This window comes from Salvelinus alpinus, chromosome 4 (assembly GCF_045679555.1).
Source record: "Salvelinus alpinus chromosome 4, SLU_Salpinus.1, whole genome shotgun sequence".
Classification (NCBI taxonomy): domain Eukaryota; kingdom Metazoa; phylum Chordata; class Actinopteri; order Salmoniformes; family Salmonidae; genus Salvelinus; species Salvelinus alpinus.
The window spans coordinates 9,250,740-9,273,344 of NC_092089.1; positions in this window are offsets into that span (position 1 = coordinate 9,250,740).

Sequence of the window (22,605 nt, forward strand, 5' to 3'; positions counted from 1 at the left end):
TAACACAGTAACACAATGGTAACAACATACTGTATAACACAGTAACACAATGGTAACAACATACTGTATAACACAGTAACACAATGGTAACAACATACTGTATAACACAGTAACATTATGGTAACAACATACTGTATAACACAGTAACACAATGGTAACAACATACTGTATTACACAGAAACATTATGGTAACAACATACTGTATTACACAGTAACACAATGGTAACAACATACTGTATTACACAGAAACATTATGGTAACAACATACTGTATAACACAGTAACACAATGGTAACAACATACTGTATAACACAGTAACATTATGGTAACAACATACTGTATAACACAGTAACACAATGGTAACAACATACTGTATTACACAGAAACATTATGGTAACAACATACTGTATAACACAGTAACACAATGGTAACAACATACTGTATAACACAGTAACACAATGGTAACAACATACTGTATAACACAGTAACATTATGGTAACATCATACTGTATAACACAGTAACACAATGGTAACAACATACTGTATAACACAGTAACATTATGGTAACAACATACTGTATAACACAGTAACATTATGGTAACAACATACTGTATTACACAGTAACATTATGGTAACAACATACTGTATTACACAGTAACACAATGGTAACAACATACTGTATAACACAGTAACACAATGGTAACAACATACTGTATTACACAGTAACATTATGGTAACAACATACTGTATAACACAGTAACACAATGGTAACAACATACTGTATTACACAGTAACACAATGGTAACAACATACTGTATTACACAGAAACATTATGGTAACAACATACTGTATAACACAGTAACACAATGGTAACAACATACTGTATAACACAGTAACACAATGGTAACAACATACTGTATTACACAGAAACATTATGGTAACAACATACTGTATTACACAGTAACATTATGGTAACAACATACTGTATAACACAGTAACACAATGGTAACAACATACTGTATAACACAGTAACACAATGGTAACAACATACTGTATAACACAGTAACACAATGGTAACAACATACTGTATTACACAGTAACATTATGGTAACAACATACTGTATAACACAGTAACACAATGGTAACAACATACTGTATTACACAGTAACACAATGGTAACAACATACTGTATTACACAGAAACATTATGGTAACAACATACTGTATAACACAGTAACACAATGGTAACAACATACTGTATAACACAGTAACACAATGGTAACAACATACTGTATTACACAGAAACATTATGGTAACAACATACTGTATTACACAGTAACATTATGGTAACAACATACTGTATAACACAGTAACACAATGGTAACAACATACTGTATAACACAGTAACACAATGGTAACAACATACTGTTTTACACAGTAACATTATGGTAACAACATACTGTATAACACAGTAACACAATGGTAACAACATACTGTATTACACAGTAACACAATGGTAACAACATACTGTATTACACAGAAACATTATGGTAACAACATACTGTATAACACAGTAACACAATGGTAACAACATACTGTATAACACAGTAACACAATGGTAACAACATACTGTATTACACAGAAACATTATGGTAACAACATACTGTATTACACAGTAACATTATGGTAACAACATACTGTATAACACAGTAACACAATGGTAACAACATACTGTATAACACAGTAACACAATGGTAACAACATACTGTATTACACAGAAAAATTATGGTAACAACATACTGTATAACACAGTAACATTATGGTTACAACATACTGTATTACACAGTAACACAATGTTAACAACATACTGTATACCACAGTAACACAATGGTAACAACATACTGTATAACACAGTAACACAATGGTAACAACATACTGTATAACACAGTAACACAATGGTAACAACATACTGTATAACACAGTAACACAATGGTAACACCATACTGTATAACACAGTAACATTATGGTAACAACATACTGTATAACACAGTAACACAATGGTAACAACATACTGTATTACACAGAAACATTATGGTAACAACATACTGTATTACACAGTAACACAATGGTAACAACATACTGTATTACACAGAAACATTATGGTAACAACATACTGTATAACACAGTAACACAATGGTAACAACATACTGTATAACACAGTAACATTATGGTAACAACATACTGTATAACACAGTAACACAATGGTAACAACATACTGTATTACACAGTAACATTATGGTAACAACATACTGTATAACACAGTAACACAATGGTAACAACATACTGTATTACACAGAAACATTATGGTAACAACATACTGTATAACACAGTAACACAATGGTAACAACATACTGTATTACACAGTAACACAATGGTAACAACATACTGTATTACACAGTAACATTATGGTAACAACATACTGTATAACACAGTAACACAATGGTAACAACATACTGTATTACACAGAAACATTATGGTAACAACATACTGTATAACACAGTAACACAATGGTAACAACATACTGTATTACACAGTAACATTATGGTAACAACATACTGTATAACACAGTAACACAATGGTAACAACATACTGTATTACACAGAAACATTATGGTAACAACATACTGTATTACACAGAAACATTATGGTAACAACATACTGTATTACACAGTAACATTATGGTAACAACATACTGTATTACACAGAAACATTATGGTAACAACATACTGTATAACACAGTAACACAATGGTAACAACATACTGTATTACACAGAAACATTATGGTAACAACATACTGTATTACACAGTAACATTATGGTAACAACATACTGTATTACACAGTAACATTATGGTAACATCATACTGTATAACACAGTAACACAATGGTAACAACATACTGTATTACACAGTAACATTATGGTAACAACATACTGTATAACACAGTAACACAATGGTAACAACATACTGTATTACACAGAAACATTATGGTAACAACATACTGTATAACACAGTAACACAATGGTAACAACATACTGTATAACACAGTAACACAATGGTAACAACATACTGTATAACACAGTAACATTATGGTAACATCATACTGTATAACACAGTAACACAATGGTAACAACATACTGTATAACACAGTAACATTATGGTAACAACATACTGTATAACACAGTAACATTATGGTAACAACATACTGTATTACACAGTAACATTATGGTAACAACATACTGTATAACACAGTAACACAATGGTAACAACATACTGTATTACACAGAAACATTATGGTAACAACATACTGTACAACACAGTAACACAATGGTAACAACATACTGTATTACACAGTAACATTATGGTAACAACATACTGTATAACACAGTAACACAATGGTAACAACATACTGTATAACACAGTAACACAATGGTAACAACATACTGTATTACACAGTAACATTATGGTAACAACATACTGTATAACACAGTAACACAATGGTAACAACATACTGTATAACACAGTAACACAATGGTAACAACATACTGTATAACACAGTAACATTATGGTAACATCATACTGTATAACACAGTAACACAATGGTAACAACATACTGTATAACACAGTAACACAATGGTAACAACATACTGTATAACACAGTAACACAATGGTAACAACATACTGTATTACACAGTAACACAATGGTAACAACATACTGTATAACACAGTAACACAATGGTAACAACATACTGTATAACACAGTAACACAATGGTAACAACATACTGTATAACACAGTAACACAATGGTAACAACATACTGTATAACACAGTAACATTATGGTAACATCATACTGTATAACACAGTAACACAATGGTAACAACATACTGTATAACACAGTAACACAATGGTAACAACATACTGTATAACACAGTAACACAATGGTAACAACATACTGTATTACACAGTAACACAATGGTAACAACATACTGTATAACACAGTAACACAATGGTAACAACATACTGTATAACACAGTAACACAATGGTAACAACATACTGTATAACACAGAAACACAATGGTAACAACATACTGTATTACACAGTAACATTATGGTAACAACATACTGTATTACACAGTAACATTATGGTAACAACATACTGTATTACACAGTAACATTATGGTAACAACATACTGTATTACACAGTAACATTATGGTAACAACATACTGTATAACACAGTAACACAATGGTAACAACATACTGTATTACACAGAAACATTATGGTAACAACATACTGTATAACACAGTAACACAATGGTAACAACATACTGTATTACACAGTAACATTATGGTAACAACATACTGTATTACACAGTAACATTATGGTAACAACATACTGTATAACACAGTAACATTATGGTAACAACATACTGTATTACACAGTAACATTATGGTAACAACATACTGTATTACACAGTAACATTATGGTAAAAACATACTGTATTACACAGTAACATTATGGTAACAACATACTGTATTACACAGTAACATTATGGTAACAACATACTGTATAACACAGTAACATTACGGTAACAACATACTGTATTACACAGTAACATTATGGTAACAACATACTGTATAACACAGTAACACAATGGTAACAACATACTGTATTACACAGTAACATTATGGTAACAACATACTGTATTACACAGTAACATTATGGTAACAACATACTGTATTACACAGTAACATTATGGTAACAACATACTGTATAACACAGTAACACAATGGTAACAACATACTGTATTACACAGTAACATTATGGTAACAACATACTGTATAACACAGTAACATTATGGTAACAACATACTGTATTACACAGTAACATTATGGTAACAACATACTGTATAACACAGTAACACAATGGTAACAACATACTGTATTACACAGTAACATTATGGTAACAACATACTGTATTACACAGTAACATTATGGTAACAACATACTGTATTACACAGTAACATTATGGTAACAACATACTGTATAACACAGTAACACAATGGTAACAACATACTGTATTACACAGGAACACAATGGTAACAACATACTGTATTACACAGAAACATTATGGTAACAACATACTGTATTACACAGAAACATTATGGTAACAACATACTGTATTACACAGAAACATTATGGTAACAACATACTGTATTACACAGTAACACAATGGTAACAACATACTGTATTACACAGTAACATTATGGTAACAACATACTGTATTACACAGAAACATTATGGTAACAACATACTGTATTACACAGTAACATTATGGTAACAACATACTGTATAACACAGTAACATTATGGTAACAACATACTGTATTACACAGTAACATTATGGTAACAACATACTGTATTACACAGTAACATTATGGTAACAACATACTGTATTACACAGTAACACAATGGTAACAACATACTGTATAACACAGTAACATTATGGTAACAACATACTTTATTACACAGAAACATTATGGTAACAACATACTGTATAACACAGTAACATTATGGTAACAACATACTGTATAACACAGTAACACAATGGTAACAACATACTGTATAACACAGTAACACAATGGTAACAACATACTGTATAACACAGTAACACAATGGTAACAACATACTGTATAACACAGTAACATTATGGTAACAACATACTGTATAACACAGTAACATTATGGTAACAACATACTGTATAACACAGAAACATTATGGTAACAACATACTGTATAACACAGTAACACAATGGTAACAACATACTGTATAACACAGTAACACAATGGTAACAACATACTGTATAACACAGTAACACAATGGTAACAACATACTGTATAACACAGTAACACAATGGTAACAACATACTGTATTACACAGTAACATTATGGTAACAACATACTGTATAACACAGTAACACAATGGTAACAACATACTGTATAACACAGTAACACAATGGTAACAACATACTGTATTACACAGTAACATTATGGTAACAACATACTGTATAACACAGTAACACTGATCCCTCATCAGAACGTAGGAACAGAGACAGACAGTGGCGTCTTAATGGTTATGAGAGGTGAGAGGAGTTCTCAGAGGACTCATGGCCCTGCTGTCTCCCTGCATCCAGCCAGGCAACTGGTCCTGCTGTCTCCCTGCATCCAGCCAGGCAACTGGTCCTGCTGTCTCCCTGCATCCAGCCAGGCAACTGGTCCTGCTGTCTCCCTGCATCCAGCCAGGCAACTGGTCCTGCTGTCTCCCTGCATCCAGCCAGGCAACTGGTCCTGCTGTCTCCCTGCATCCAGCCAGGCAACTGGTCCTGCTGTCTCCCTGCATCCAGCCAGGCAACTGGTCCTGCTGTCTCCCTGCATCCAGCCAGGCAACTGGTCCTGCTGTCTCCCTGCATCCAGCCAGGCAACTGGTCCTGCTGTCTCCCTGCATCCAGCCAGGCAACTGGTCCTGCTGTCTCCCTGCATCCAGCCAGGCAACTGGTCCTGCTGTCTCCCTGCATCCAGCCAGGCAACTGGCCCTGCTGTCTCCCTGCATCCAGCCAGGCAACTGGTCCTGCTGTCTCCCTGCATCCAGCCAGGCAACTGGTCCTGTCTGACATGATGTGATTAGGTGTAAATGGAAGCTTTCTTCACTGAGGATGATCTGCTTTAGGAACCCTTGGTTCCAGACCACCACGTTCAGTCCTCTGCTGATATCATCAGTTACAACCAGTAGAGACCCACCTGTTCTGAGACTCACATTTTTAGCAATTACATTTTTTTTGTTTTAATTAAATAAATATATATATATAAATATATACATATATATATATATATATAATTTGGGGGGCTTGCCTGTTTTGCATGTTATTTTGGCATTGTAAAAAACCAATATGTCATTGATTTAATAAAGCTGCATACATACATGGTCTCTGTTCTGTTTTCTTCAGTCAGGCAGCTCCAAAACGCAGGAGTTTCAGCTCAGCGCTTTCTGTGCAGGAAATAGGAGCGCTGCGCTGTGATTGGCTCAGTGTTCTGTCACTCATGGGAAACTACATGACCAGTTCTTAGTAATGGTAGACATCGAACCGTCTAGCCCTCTGGGTCCTGCCATATACTGTAGTTACAATAGTAGTGCCCTTCCAAGAAGGCTCAAGGTCATTGGCCACAGATAAAATGACTTCAAATCACGTGATATCTGCAATAGCTTTGATTGGACTGATCATGTCAACATCTTACTTTCAAAATCTTAGCCAGCAGTCATCATCATGAATCAAGTCGACAATCTACTAGCAAATCCTTTTTAATCCTTGTCATATGAAGATAAATAATGAAGATAAATTATAGATAAAACGTATCAGTGCTCGTCGGCCATTGGACATAAACATTACACAACAAGTTGGAAATCGCAAATTCAACAGTGAGTGGTTTGGAAGGAATCGATGACAGTGGCACTGCAAGCACTGCAAGCACTGCAAGCACTGCAAGCACTGCAAGCACTGCAAGCACTGCAAGCACTGCAAGCACTGCAAGCACTGCAACTGGGAAGTCGGGAATAAACGAGCTCAGACGGGGAGAATACGCTTTGAACGGTCATCCAACTCGGAATTGTAAATCTTTCGCTTTCTCTTTCTTTGATGACAAATTTTGGCCAGGAAGGAACGCCGCCCCACCTTCCTGTTCAAGTGAGCACATCACAACAAGGTGAGTCCAAAATGTCTTATATGCAGCTGCATAAATGATGTAATATGCCAGGGAGAGATGTACAGCGTAGCTAAGAAAGTAGTACTAAGTGTATACTGTGTAGTAAGCTGTTAATTAACAGCCCATGTGCCTCACCCTAATCATTTGGTATATGTTCACCTCTTATTTGCGCCTAACGTTACTGTTCTGACTCAGTGGTGCACATGTAGCCTGTAACCTGTTTTTGAGAAATGTCATCATCTAATATTGTAAGAGCTTTCATTGTTTGCTTATATGCCCCCTTTATTTATCCTACGGTTCTGACTTGGTGTACAGGGAAAATACTGTAAGAGCAGCCCATGTTCTGCATTCTGTCGCTGTACATATCAAAAGTGCTGAACACATAGTTATGTTAACTACGTCCGTCTTAGCTCGCTCATTAACGTCTTAATCGAAATTACGTAATGCCTCTTATCCGCTCATCGTTCCCTTATAGCATAGTTTGTACATCTCAATTGTCAGTAGAAACTAAATTTATTTAAGCAAGTCAGCCATATCAACTGTGTTTTTAAAAAAAGGTAGTAAACGAGGTTGAATGAATTGTTTCCGCTGATAGCCAGGTGTAGCAGTGGTAAGGATTCCCTCCATGGTGCTGATAACCAGGTGTAGCAGTGGTAAGGATTCCCTCCATGGTGCTGATAACCAGGTGTAGCAGTGGTAAGGATTCCCTCCATGGTGCTGATAACCAGGTGTAGCAGTGGTACGGATTCACTCCATGGTGCTGAAAAGAAAGCTCTGCTGTTGGGACAGCTTTATGTAGACCCTAACAGTTTGTGGGCACCGCTTACATTTAAGTCGCCGTTATAGCGTAATTCATGTACGGTTTAGTGTTGTGTTGCGTAGTGCCTTTTCCTGGCATGTATTTAATGTTTATTAGATTTGTTTTTGCCCCACCAAGATTTACATGCTAAAATCACCACTGGTTACAATGGAAATAATGATCATTTCCATACTTTAATGCTTTCATATCAATGTCTCATTACAACTGGAATTATACACTTTGCACAAAATGACTGCTTCACATTTGTAAAAATGTATGTAACAATCTATTTTGCCAGACGATTCTTCTATATTCCTTAGTTTTATGAGGTAAATGCGTGGTTTTATTATTTCCGTCATATCACTAACAACATGTTATTATACTGGTGTGATGCTGTACATAACCATTTCTATAAAGAGAACACTACTTATTTTGTTCCTGTGTTGCGTGGACAATTCTATACCCTGTTTTATGAGGACCATCCTATACCCTGTTTTATGAGGACAATTCTATACCCTGCCTTATGAAGACAATTCTATACCCTGTTTTATGAGGACCATCCTATACCCTGCCTTATGAAGACAATTCTATACCCTGTTTTATGAGGAGAATTCTATACCCTGTTTTATGAGGACCATCCTATACCCTGTTTTATGAGGACCATTCTATACCCTGTTTTATGAGGACCATTCTATACCCTGCTTTATGAGGACAATTCTATACCCTGTTTTATGAGGACCATTCTATACCCTGTTTTATGAGGACCATTCTATACCCTGTTTTATGAGGACCATCCTATACCCTGTTTTATGAGGACCATTCTATACCCTGTTTTATGAGGACCATTCTATACCCTGTTTTATGAGGACCATTCTATACCCTGTTTTATGAGGACCATTCTATACCCTGTTTTATAAGGACCATTCTATACCCTGCTTTATGAGGACAATTCTATACCCTGTTTTATGAGGACCATTCTATACCCTGTTTTATGAGGACCATTCTATACCCTGTTTTATAAGGACCATTCTATACCCTGCTTTATGAGGACAATTCTATACCCTGTTTTATGAGGACTATTTTCTACCCTGCTTTATGAGGACCATTCTATACCCTGCTTTATGAGGATTATTTTATTCCATGTTTATGATAACTATTCTATACCCTGCAATATGAGGACTATTATATACCATGTTTTAAATGGAATATAATATACCCTGCTTTTAGAGGAATATTCTATACAATGTTTTTGAGGACTATTATATACCCTGCTTTTAGAGGAATATTCTATACACTGCTTTATGAGTACAAATCCATAAAAATGCTTTAGATGGACAGTTTTATATGCATCATATCATGTTTCAGGTAAGACCCAAATGCAGACTGTGTTGAAGTAAAACATGTTTATTACAGCAACAGGGGCAGGCAACGACAGGTCAAGACAGGCAGGGGTCGATAATCCAGATTAGTGGCAAAAGCCCAGGACGGCAGGCAGGCAGGCTCAGGGTCAGGGTCAGGCAGAGTGGTCAGGCAGGCGGGCTCAGGGTCAGGGTCTGACAGAGTGGTCAGGCAGGCGGGCTCAGGGTCAGGGTCTGACAGAGTGGTCAGGCAGGCGGGCTCAGGGTCAGGGTCTGACAGAGTGGTCAGGCAGGCGGGCTCAGGGTCAGGGTCAGGCAGGCGGGCTCAGGGTCAGGACAGGCAAAGGTCAAAACCAGGAGAGCGAGAAAAAGAGAGACTGGGGAAAAGCAGGCGGTGAGACAAAACGCTGGTTGACTCAACAAACCAGATGAACTGGCAACAGACAAACAGAGAACACAAGTATGAATACACAGGGATAATGGGTAAGATGGGCAACACCTGGAGGGGGTGGAGACAAGCACAAAGACAGGTGAAACAGATCAGGGCGTGACACCTATAACCATGCTATTAATTATAGACACAAAGCACAGTGATGTGCTCTAGAAGGACAGTTCTATATACATAACATACACGATAGCCTTGCTAATTAATTATAGACACAAAGCACAGTGATGTGCTTTAGACGGACAGTTCTATATACATAACATACACGATAGCCTTGCTAATTAATTATAGACACACACACCTGAGCGATGTGCTTTAGATGGACAGCTCTACATACATAACATGCATACACTCCTGAACACCTCTTCATTTAGCCTGGTCTAAACATACTCCTGAACACCTCTTCATTTAGCCTGGTCTAAAGAGACTCCTGAACACCTCTTCATTTAGCCTGGTCTAAACAGACTCCTGACCACCTCTTCATTTAGCCTGGTCTAAAGAGACTCCTGACCACCTCTTCATTTAGCCTGGTCTAAAGAGACTCCTGACCACCTCTTCATTTAGCCTGGTCTAAACAGACTCCTGACCACCTCTTCATTTAGCCTGGTCTAAAGAGACTCCTGAACACCTCTTCATTTAGCCTGATCTAAAGAGACTCCTGAACACCTCTTCATTTAGCCTGGTCTAAAGAGACTCCTGAACACCTCTTCTTTTAGCCTGGTCTAAACGTCTGAGAAGAGGAATATGAGTAAGCACATGAAGTTAAGACATCAGAGCTGCCTCACGGCCTCTCTCAGCCAATGACAGATAGGGTAGAGCCCACTAGAATGGATGACTTTGACAAATAGGAGCTGCACCTGGGCTGTGATGTATTACGTTGTAGTCCCAGGGTCTGGGCTGTGATGTATCACGCTGTAGTCCCAGCACCTGGGCTGTGATATATCACGCTGTAGTCCCAGGGTCTGGGCTGTGATGTATCACGCTGTAGTCCCAGGGCCTGGGCTGTGATGTATCAAGCTGTAGTCCCAGCACCTGGGCTGTGATGTATCACGCTGTAGTCCCAGGGCCTGGGCTGTGATGTATCACGCTGTAGTCCCAGGGCCTGGGGTGTGATGTATCAAGCTGTAGTCCCAGGGCCTGGGCTGTGATGTATCAAGCTGTAGTCCCAGGGCCTGGGCTGTGATGTATCACGCTGTAGTCCCAGGGCCTGGGCTGTGATGTATCAAGCTGTAGTCCCAGGGCCTGGGCTGTGATGTATCACGCTGTAGTCCCAGGGCCTGGGCTGTGATGTATCAAGCTGTAGTCCCAGGGCCTGGGCTGTGATGTATCAAGCTGTAGTCCCAGGGCCTGGGCTGTGATGTATCAAGCTGTAGTCCCAGGGCCTGGGCTGTGATGTATCAAGCTGTAGTCCCAGGGCCTGGGCTGTGATGTATCAAGCTGTAGTCCCAGGGCCTGGGCTGTGATGTATCACGCTGTAGTCCCAGGGCCTGGGCTGTGATGTATCACACTGTAGTCCCAGGGCCTGGGCTGTGATGTATCACGCTGTAGTCCCAAGGCCTGGGGTGTGATGTATCACGCTGTAGTCCCAGGGCCTGGGCTGTGATGTATCACGCTGTAGTCCCAGGGCCTGGGGTGTGATGTATCAAGCTGTAGTCCCAGGGCCTGGGCTGTGATGTATCACGCTGTAGTCCCAGGGCCTGGGCTGTGATGTATCACGCTGTAGTACCAGGGCCTGGGCTGTGATGTATCACGCTGTAGTCCCAGGGTCTGGGATGTGATGTATCAAGCTGTAGTCCCAGGGTCTGGGCTGTGATGTATCAAGCTGTAGTCCCAGGGCCTGGGCTGTGATGTATCAAGCTGTAGTCCCAGGGCCTGGGCTGTGATGTATCACGCTGTAGTCCCAGGGCCTGGGCTGTGATGTATCAAGCTGTAGTCCCAGGGCCTGGGCTGTGATGTATCACGCTGTAGTCCCAGTGCCTGGGCTGTGATGTATCAAGCTGTAGTCCCAGGGCCTGGGCTGTGATGTATCAAGCTGTAGTCCCAGGGCCTGGGCTGTGATGTATCAATCTGTAGTCCCAGGGCCTGGGCTGTGATATATGACGCTGTAGTCCCAGCACCTGGGCTGTGATGTATCAAGCTGTAGTCCCAGGGCCTGGGCTGTGATGTATCACGCTGTAGTCCCAGGGCCTGGGCTGTGATGTATCAAGCTGTAGTCCCAGGGCCTGGGCTGTGATGTATCACGCTGTAGTCCCAGGGCCTGGGCTGTGATGTATCAAGCTGTAGTCCCAGGGCCTGGGCTGTGATGTATCAAGCTGTAGTCCCAGGGCCTGGGCTGTGATGTATCAAGCTGTAGTCCCAGGGCCTGGGCTGTGATGTATCAAGCTGTAGTCCCAGCACCTGGGCTGTGATGTATCACGCTGTAGTCCCAGGGCCTGGGCTGTGATGTATCAAGCTGTAGTCCCAGGGCCTGGGCTGTGATGTATCAAGCTGTAGTCCCAGGGCCTGGGCTGTGATGTATCACGCTGTAGTCCCAGGGCCTGGGCTGTGATGTATCAAGCTGTAGTCCCAGGGCCTGGGCTGTGATGTATCACGCTGTAGTCCCAGGGTCTGGGCTGTGATGTATCACGCTGTAGTCCCAGGGCCTGGGCTGTGATGTATCAATCTGTAGTCCCAGGGCCTGGGCTGTGATATATGACGCTGTAGTCCCAGGGCCTGGGGTGTGATGTATCACGCTGTAGTCCCAGGGCCTGGGCTGTGATGTATCAAGCTGTAGTCCCAGGGCCTGGGCTGTGATGTATCACGCTGTAGTCCCAGGGCCTGGGCTGTGATGTATCACGCTGTAGTCCCAGGGCCTGGGATGTGATGTATCACGCTGTAGTCCCAGGGCCTGGGCTGTGATGTATCAAGCTGTAGTCCCAGGGCCTGGGCTGTGATGTATCACGCTGTAGTCCCAGGGCCTGGGATGTGATGTATCACGCTGTAGTCCCAGGGCCTGGGCTGTGATGTATCAAGCTGTAGTCCCAGGGCCTGGGCTGTGATGTATCAATCTGTAGTCCCAGGGTCTGGGATGTGATGTATCACGCTGTAGTCCCAGGGCCTGGGCTGTGATGTATCAATCTGTAGTCCCAGGGTCTGGGGTGTGATGTATCACGCTGTAGTCCCAGGGCCTGGGCTGTGATGTATCAAGCTGTAGTCCCAGGGCCTGGGCTGTGATGTATCAATCTGTAGTCCCAGGGTCTGGGATGTGATGTATCACGCTGTAGTCCCAGGGCCTGGGCTGTGATGTATCAATCTGTAGTCCCAGGGTCTGGGGTGTGATGTATCACGCTGTAGTCCCAGGGCCTGGGCTGGGATGTATCAAGCTGTAGTCCCAGGGCCTGGGCTGTGATGTATCACGCTGTAGTCCCAGGGCCTGGGATGTGATGTATCACGCTGTAGTCCCAGGGCCTGGGCTGTGATGTATCAAGCTGTAGTCCCAGGGCCTGGGCTGTGATGTATCAATCTGTAGTCCCAGGGTCTGGGATGTGATGTATCACGCTGTAGTCCCAGGGCCTGGGCTGTGATGTATCAAGCTGTAGTCCCAGGGCCTGGGCTGTGATGTATCAAGCTGTAGTCCCAGGGCCTGGGCTGTGATGTATCACGCTGTAGTCCCAGGGCCTGGGCTGTGATGTATCAAGCTGTAGTCCCAGGGCCTGGGCTGTGATGTATCACGCTGTAGTCCCAGGGCCTGGGCTGTGATGTATCACGCTGTAGTCCCAGGGCCTGGGGGGGAGGGGGGCTGTGATGTATCACGCTGTAGTACCAGGGCCTGGGGGGGGATTCTAAAGCAGTGTTGGGCCTGGGGGGGGATTCTAAAGCAGTGTTGGGCCTGGGGGGGATTCTAAAGCAGTGTTGGGCCTGGGGGGGGATTCTAAAGCAGTGTTGGGCCTGGGGGGGGGGATTCTAAAGCAGTGTTGGGCCTGGGGGGGGGGGATTCTAAAGCAGTGTTGGGCCTGGGGGGGATTCTAAAGCAGTGTTGGGCCTGGGGGGGGATTCTAAAGCAGTGTTGGGCCTGGGGGGGGATTCTAAAGCAGTGTTGGGCCTGGGGGGGGGGATTCTAAAGCAGTGTTGGGCCTGGGGGGGGGGGATTCTAAAGCAGTGTTGGGCCTGGGGGGGATTCTAAAGCAGTGTTGGGCCTGGGGGGGGATTCTAAAGCAGTGTTGGGCCTGGGGGGGATTCTAAAGCAGTGTTGGGCCTGGGGGGGATTCTAAAGCAGTGTTGGGCCTGGGGGGGATTCTAAAGCAGTGTTGGGCCTGGGGGGGGGGGATTCTAAAGCAGTGTTGGGCCTGGGGGGTGGGGGGGGATTCTAAAGCAGTGTTGGGCCTGGGGGGTGGGGGGGGGGGATTCTAAAGCAGTGTTGCAGAGTTTTCCTTCAGAACATCAACAGAGGCGCTCAGGGAAACACGGACTTTAAACTAAAGGTTTCACAGGATTCATTTAGACAAATGTTTACTCCAGGTATTAGTCTAGTCTGACTGTGTGTAACAGTGACTCCCACTCCTAGTCTGACTGTGGGCAACAGTGACTCCCACTCCTAGTCTGACTGTGTGTAACAGTGACTCCCACTCCTAGTCTGACTGTGGGCAACAGTGACTCCCACTCCTAGTCTGACTGTGTGTAACAGTGACTCCCACTCCTAGTCTGACTGTGTCTAACAGTGACTCCCACTCCTAGTCTGACTGTGTGTAACAGTGACTCCCACTCCTAGTCTGACTGTGTGTAACAGTGACTCCCACTCCTAGTCTGACTGTGTGTAACAGTGACTCCCACTCCTAGTCTGACTGTGTGTAACAGTGACTCCCACTCCTAGTCTGACTGTGTGTAACAGTGACTCCCACTCCTAGTCTGACTGTGTGTAACAGTGACTCCCACTCCTAGTCTGACTGTGTGTAACAGTGACTCCCACTCCTAGTCTGACTGTGTGTAACAGTGACTCCCACTCCTAGTCTGACTGTGTGTAACAGTGACTCCCACTCCTAGTCTGACTGTGTGTAACAGTGACTCCCACTCCTAGTCTGACTGTGTGTAACAGTGACTCCCACTCCTAGTCTGACTGTGTGTAACAGTGACTCCCACTCCTAGTCTGACTGTGTGTAACAGTGACTCCCACTCCTAGTCTGACTGTGGGCAACAGTGACTCCCACTCCTAGTCTGACTGTGTGTAACAGTGACTCCCACTCCTAGTCTGACTGTGTGTAACAGTGACTCCCACTCCTAGTCTGACTGTGTGTAACAGTGACTCCCACTCCTAGTCTGACTGTGTGTAACAGTGACTCCCACTCCTAGTCTGACTGTGTGTAACAGTGACTCCCACTCCTAGTCTGACTGTGTGTAACAGTGACTCCCACTCCTAGTCTGACTGTGTGTAACAGTGACTCCCACTCCTAGTCTGACTGTGTGTAACAGTGACTCCCACTCCTAGTCTGACTGTGTGTAACAGTGACTCCCACTCCTAGTCTGACTGTGTGTAACAGTGACTCCCACTCCTAGTCTGACTGTGTGTAACAGTGACTCCCACTCCTAGTCTGACTGTGTGTAACAGTGACTCCCACTCCTAGTCTGACTGTGTGTAACAGTGACTCCCACTCCTAGTCTGACTGTGTGTAACAGTGACTCCCACTCCTAGTCTGACTGTGTGTAACAGTGACTCCCACTCCTAGTCTGAATGTGTGTAACAGTGACTCCCACTCCTAGTTTGATAACCTCCCACCTTCAAAGCTCAGCGAGGATATTGGATGGAAAGATAAGGCCAGATGGAAAAGATACATTTAGCAGGAAATGTAGTGAAATTTTCTGGGCAACGAGGACATGAAGAGGAAGTGGGAGGCTGGTTAGAACACTGATACCTCCCTCAGCTGTCACTCAAGGTCGTCAAGGAAACACTTAAAGAGACACCTGAACACGTGTGTTGGAAATAAGAAATGAGCAATTAGCCAACTGTCATGTTGAGGTGTGTAACACATGGTGATGTTCAGGGTCAATGTAGACTAAAAAGAGGAGATTCAAATGAAAGCACTACTCTAATAATTGCAATTTTTTAAAGAAAGTCCATGGTAATTGACATGATCATAACTTCCTGATAACTTTCTTTATCATATTCTACAGCAATTGTCTTCTTAAACCATTCAAAACCTAAGTAACACGGGTATGAAACCTCCATCCCATCACTCATCAGACATCATAAAACACAAGAAGCAAAACTAACATATCTGATATGATTTAACAGTTCCAGGGTCTAACACAACATATCAGATATGATTTAACAGTTCCAGGGTCTAACACAACATATCAGATATGATTTAACAGTTCCAGGGTCTAACACAACATATCAGATATGATTTAACAGTTCCAGGGTCTAACACAACATATCAGATATGATTTAACAGTTCCAGGGTCTAACACAACATATCAGATATGATTTAACAGTTCCAGGGTCTAACACAACATATCAGATATGATTTAACAGTTCCAGGGTCTAACACAACATATCAGATATGATTTAACAGTTCCAGGGTCTAACACAACATATCAGATATGATTTAACAGTTCCAGGGTCTAACACAACATATCAGATATGATTTAACAGTTCCAGGGTCTAACACAACATATCAGATATGATTTAACAGTTCCAGGGTCTAACACAACATATCAGATATGATTTAACAGTTCCAGGGTCTAACACAACATATCAGATATGATTTAACAGTTCCAGGGTCTAACACAACATATCAGATATGATTTAACAGTTCCAGGGTCTAACACAACATATCAGATATGATTTAACAGTTCCAGGGTCTAACACAACATATCAGATATGATTTAACAGTTCCAGGGTCTAACACAACATATCAGATATGATTTAACAGTTCCAGGGTCTAACACAACATATCAGATATGATTTAACAGTTCCAGGGTCTAATACAACATATCTGATATGATTTAACAGTTCCAGGGTCTAACACAACTAACATATCTGATATGATTTAACAGTTCCAGGGTCTAACACAACATATCAGATATGATTTAACAGTTCCAGGGTCTAACACAACTAACATATCAGATATGATTTAACAGTTCCAGGGTCTAACACAACATATCAGATATGATTTAACAGTTCCAGGGTCTAACACAACATATCTGATATGATTTAACAGTTCCAGGGTCTAACACAACATATCTGATATGATTTAACAGTTCCAGGGTCTAACACAACTAACATATCTGATATGATTTAACAGTTCCAGGGTCTAACACAACATATCTGATATGATTTAACAGTCCCATGGTCTAACACAACATATCAGATATGATTTAACAGTTCCAGGGTCTAACACAACATATCAGATATGATTTAACAGTTCCAGGGTCTAACACAACATATCAGATATGATTTAACAGTTCCAGGGTCTAACACAACTAACATATCAGATATGATTTAACAGTTCCAGGGTCTAACACAACATATCTGATATGATTTAACAGTTCCAGGGTCTAACACAACTAACATATCAGATATGATTTAACAGTTCCAGGGTCTAACACAACTAACATATCAGATATGATTTAACAGTTCCAGGGTCTAACACAACATATCTGATATGATTTAACAGTTCCAGGGTCTAACACAACATATCAGATATGATTTAACAGTTCCAGGGTCTAACACAACATATCAGATATGATTTAACAGTTCCAGGGTCTAACACAACTAACATATCTGATATGATTTAACAGTTCCAGGGTCTAACACAACATATCAGATATGATTTAACAGTTCCAGGGTCTAACACAACTAACATATCAGATATGATTTAACAGTTCCAGGGTCTAACACAACTAACATATCAGATATGATTTAACAGTTCCAGGGTCTAACACAACTAACATATCAGATATGATTTAACAGTTCCAGGGTCTAACACAACTAACATATCAGATATGATTTAACAGTTCCAGGGTCTAACACAACATATCTGATATGATTTAACAGTTCCAGGGTCTAACACAACATATCAGATATGATTTAACAGTTCCAGGGTCTAATACAACATATCTGATATGATTTAACAGTTCCAGGGTCTAACACAACTAACATATCTGATATGATTTAACAGTTCCAGGGTCTAACACAACATATCAGATATGATTTAACAGTTCCAGGGTCTAACACAACATATCAGATATGATTTAACAGTTCCAGGGTCTAACACAACATATCAGATATGATTTAACAGTTCCAGGGTCTAACACAACATATCAGATATGATTTAACAGTTCCAGGGTCTAACACAACATATCTGATATGATTTAACAGTTCCAGGGTCTAACACAACATATCTGATATGATTTAACAGTCCCAGGGTCTAACACAACATATCAGATATGATTTAACAGTTCCAGGGTCTAACACAACATATCAGATATGATTTAACAGTCCCAGGGTCTAACACAACATATCAGATATGATTTAACAGTTCCAGGGTCTAACACAACTAACATATCAGATATGATTTAACAGTTCCAGGGTCTAACACAACATATCAGATATGATTTAACAGTTCCAGGGTCTAACACAACATATCAGATATGATTTAACAGTTCCAGGGTCTAACACAACTAACATATCTGATATGATTTAACAGTTCCAGGGTCTAACACAACTAACATATCAGATATGATTTAACAGTTCCAGGGTCTAACACAACATATCTGATATGATTTAACAGTTCCAGGGTCTAACACAACTAACATATCAGATATGATTTAACAGTTCCAGGGTCTAACACAACTAACATATCAGATATGATTTAACAGTTCCAGGGTCTAACACAACATATCTGATATGATTTAACAGTTCCAGGGTCTAACACAACATATCAGATATGATTTAACAGTTCCAGGGTCTAACACAACATATCAGATATGATTTAACAGTTCCAGGGTCTAACACAACTAACATATCTGATATGATTTAACAGTTCCAGGGTCTAACACAACATATCAGATATGATTTAACAGTTCCAGGGTCTAACACAACTAACATATCAGATATGATTTAACAGTTCCAGGGTCTAACACAACTAACATATCAGATATGATTTAACAGTTCCAGGGTCTAACACAACTAACATATCAGATATGATTTAACAGTTCCAGGGTCTAACACAACTAACATATCAGATATGATTTAACAGTTCCAGGGTCTAACACAACATATCTGATATGATTTAACAGTTCCAGGGTCTAACACAACATATCAGATATGATTTAACAGTTCCAGGGTCTAATACAACATATCTGATATGATTTAACAGTTCCAGGGTCTAACACAACTAACATATCTGATATGATTTAACAGTTCCAGGGTCTAACACAACATATCAGATATGATTTAACAGTTCCAGGGTCTAACACAACATATCAGATATGATTTAACAGTTCCAGGGTCTAACACAACATATCAGATATGATTTAACAGTTCCAGGGTCTAACACAACATATCAGATATGATTTAACAGTTCCAGGGTCTAACACAACATATCTGATATGATTTAACAGTTCCAGGGTCTAACACAACATATCTGATATGATTTAACAGTCCCAGGGTCTAACACAACATATCAGATATGATTTAACAGTTCCAGGGTCTAACACAACATATCAGATATGATTTAACAGTCCCAGGGTCTAACACAACATATCAGATATGATTTAACAGTTCCAGGGTCTAACACAACTAACATATCAGATATGATTTAACAGTTCCAGGGTCTAACACAACATATCAGATATGATTTAACAGTTCCAGGGTCTAACACAACATATCAGATATGATTTAACAGTTCCAGGGTCTAACACAACTAACATATCTGATATGATTTAACAGTTCCAGGGTCTAACACAACTAACATATCAGATATGATTTAACAGTTCCAGGGTCTAACACAACTAACATATCAGATATGATTTAACAGTTCCAGGGTCTAACACAACATATCAGATATGATTTAACAGTTCCAGGGTCTAACACAACATATCAGATATGATTTAACAGTTCCAGGGTCTAACACAACATATCTGATATGATTTAACAGTTCCAGGGTCTAACACAACTAACATATCTGATATGATTTAACAGTTCCAGGGTCTAACACAACTAACATATCAGATATGATTTAACAGTTCCAGGGTCTAACACAACATATCAGATATGATTTAACAGTTCCAGGGTCTAACACAACATATCAGATATGATTTAACAGTTCCAGGGTCTAACACAACATCTCTGATATGATTTAACAGTTCCAGGGTCTAACACAACTAACATATCAGATATGATTTAACAGTTCCAGGGTCTAACACAACATATCTGATATGATTTAACAGTTCCAGGGTCTAACACAACATATCTGATATGATTTAACAGTTCCAGGGTCTAACACAACTAACATATCAGATATGATTTAACAGTTCCAGGGTCTAACACAACATATCAGATATGATTTAACAGTTCCAGGGTCTAACACAACATATCAGATATGATTTAACAGTTCCAGGGTCTAACACAACTAACATATCAGATATGATTTAACAGTTCCAGGGTCTAACACAACATATCAGATATGATTTAACAGTTCCAGGGTCTAACACAACTAACATATCAGATATGATTTAACAGTTCCAGGGTCTAACACAACATATCAGACATGATTTAACAGTTCCAGGGTCTAACACAACATATCAGATATGATTTAACAGTTCCAGGGTCTAACACAACATATCAGATATGATTTAACAGTTCCAGGGTCTAACACAACATATCTGATATGATTTAACAGTTCCAGGGTCTAACACAACTAACATATCTGATATGATTTAACAGTTCCAGGGTCTAACACAACTAACATATCAGATATGATTTAACAGTTCCAGGGTCTAACACAACTAACATATCAGATATGATTTAACAGTTCCAGGGTCTAACACAACATATCAGATATGATTTAACAGTTCCAGGGTCTAACACAACATATCAGATATGATTTAACAGTTCCAGGGTCTAACACAACATATCAGATATGATTTAACAGTCACAGGGTCTAACACAACATATCAGATATGATTTAACAGTTCCAGGGTCTAACACAACATATCAGATATGATTTAACAGTTCCAGGGTCTAACACAACATATCAGATATGATTTAACAGTTCCAGGGTCTAACACAACTAACATATCAGATATGATTTAACAGTTCCAGGGTCTAACACAACATATCAGATATGATTTAACAGTTCCAGGGTCTAACACAACATATCAGATATGATTTAACAGTCCCAGGGTCTAACACAACATATCAGATATGATTTAACAGTTCCAGGGTCTAACACAACATATCAGATATGATTTAACAGTTCCAGGGTCTAACACAACATATCAGATATGATTTAACAGTTCCAGGGTCTAACACAACTAACATATCAGATATGATTTAACAGTTCCAGGGTCTAACACAACATATCAGATATGATTTAACAGTTCCAGGGTCTAACACAACTAACATATCAGATATGATTTAACAGTTCCAGGGTCTAACACAACATATCAGATATGATTTAACAGTTCCAGGGTCTAACACAACTAACATATCTGATATGATTTAACAGTTCCAGGGTCTAACACAACATATCAGATATGATTTAACAGTTCCAGGGTCTAACACAACATATCTGATATGATTTAACAGTTCCAGGGTCTAACACAACTAACATATCAGATATGATTTAACAGTTCCAGGGTCTAACACAACATATCAGATATGATTTAACAGTTCCAGGGTCTAACACAACATATCAGATATGATTTAACAGTTCCAGGGTCTAACACAACTAACATATCAGATATGATTTAACAGTTCCAGGGTCTAACACAACATATCAGATATGATTTAACAGTTCCAGGGTCTAACACAACATATCAGATATGATTTAACAGTTCCAGGGTCTAATACAACATATCTGATATGATTTAACAGTTCCAGGGTCTAACACAACTAACATATCTGATATGATTTAACAGTTCCAGGGTCTAACACAACATATCAGATATGATTTAACAGTTCCAGGGTCTAACACAACTAACATATCAGATATGAT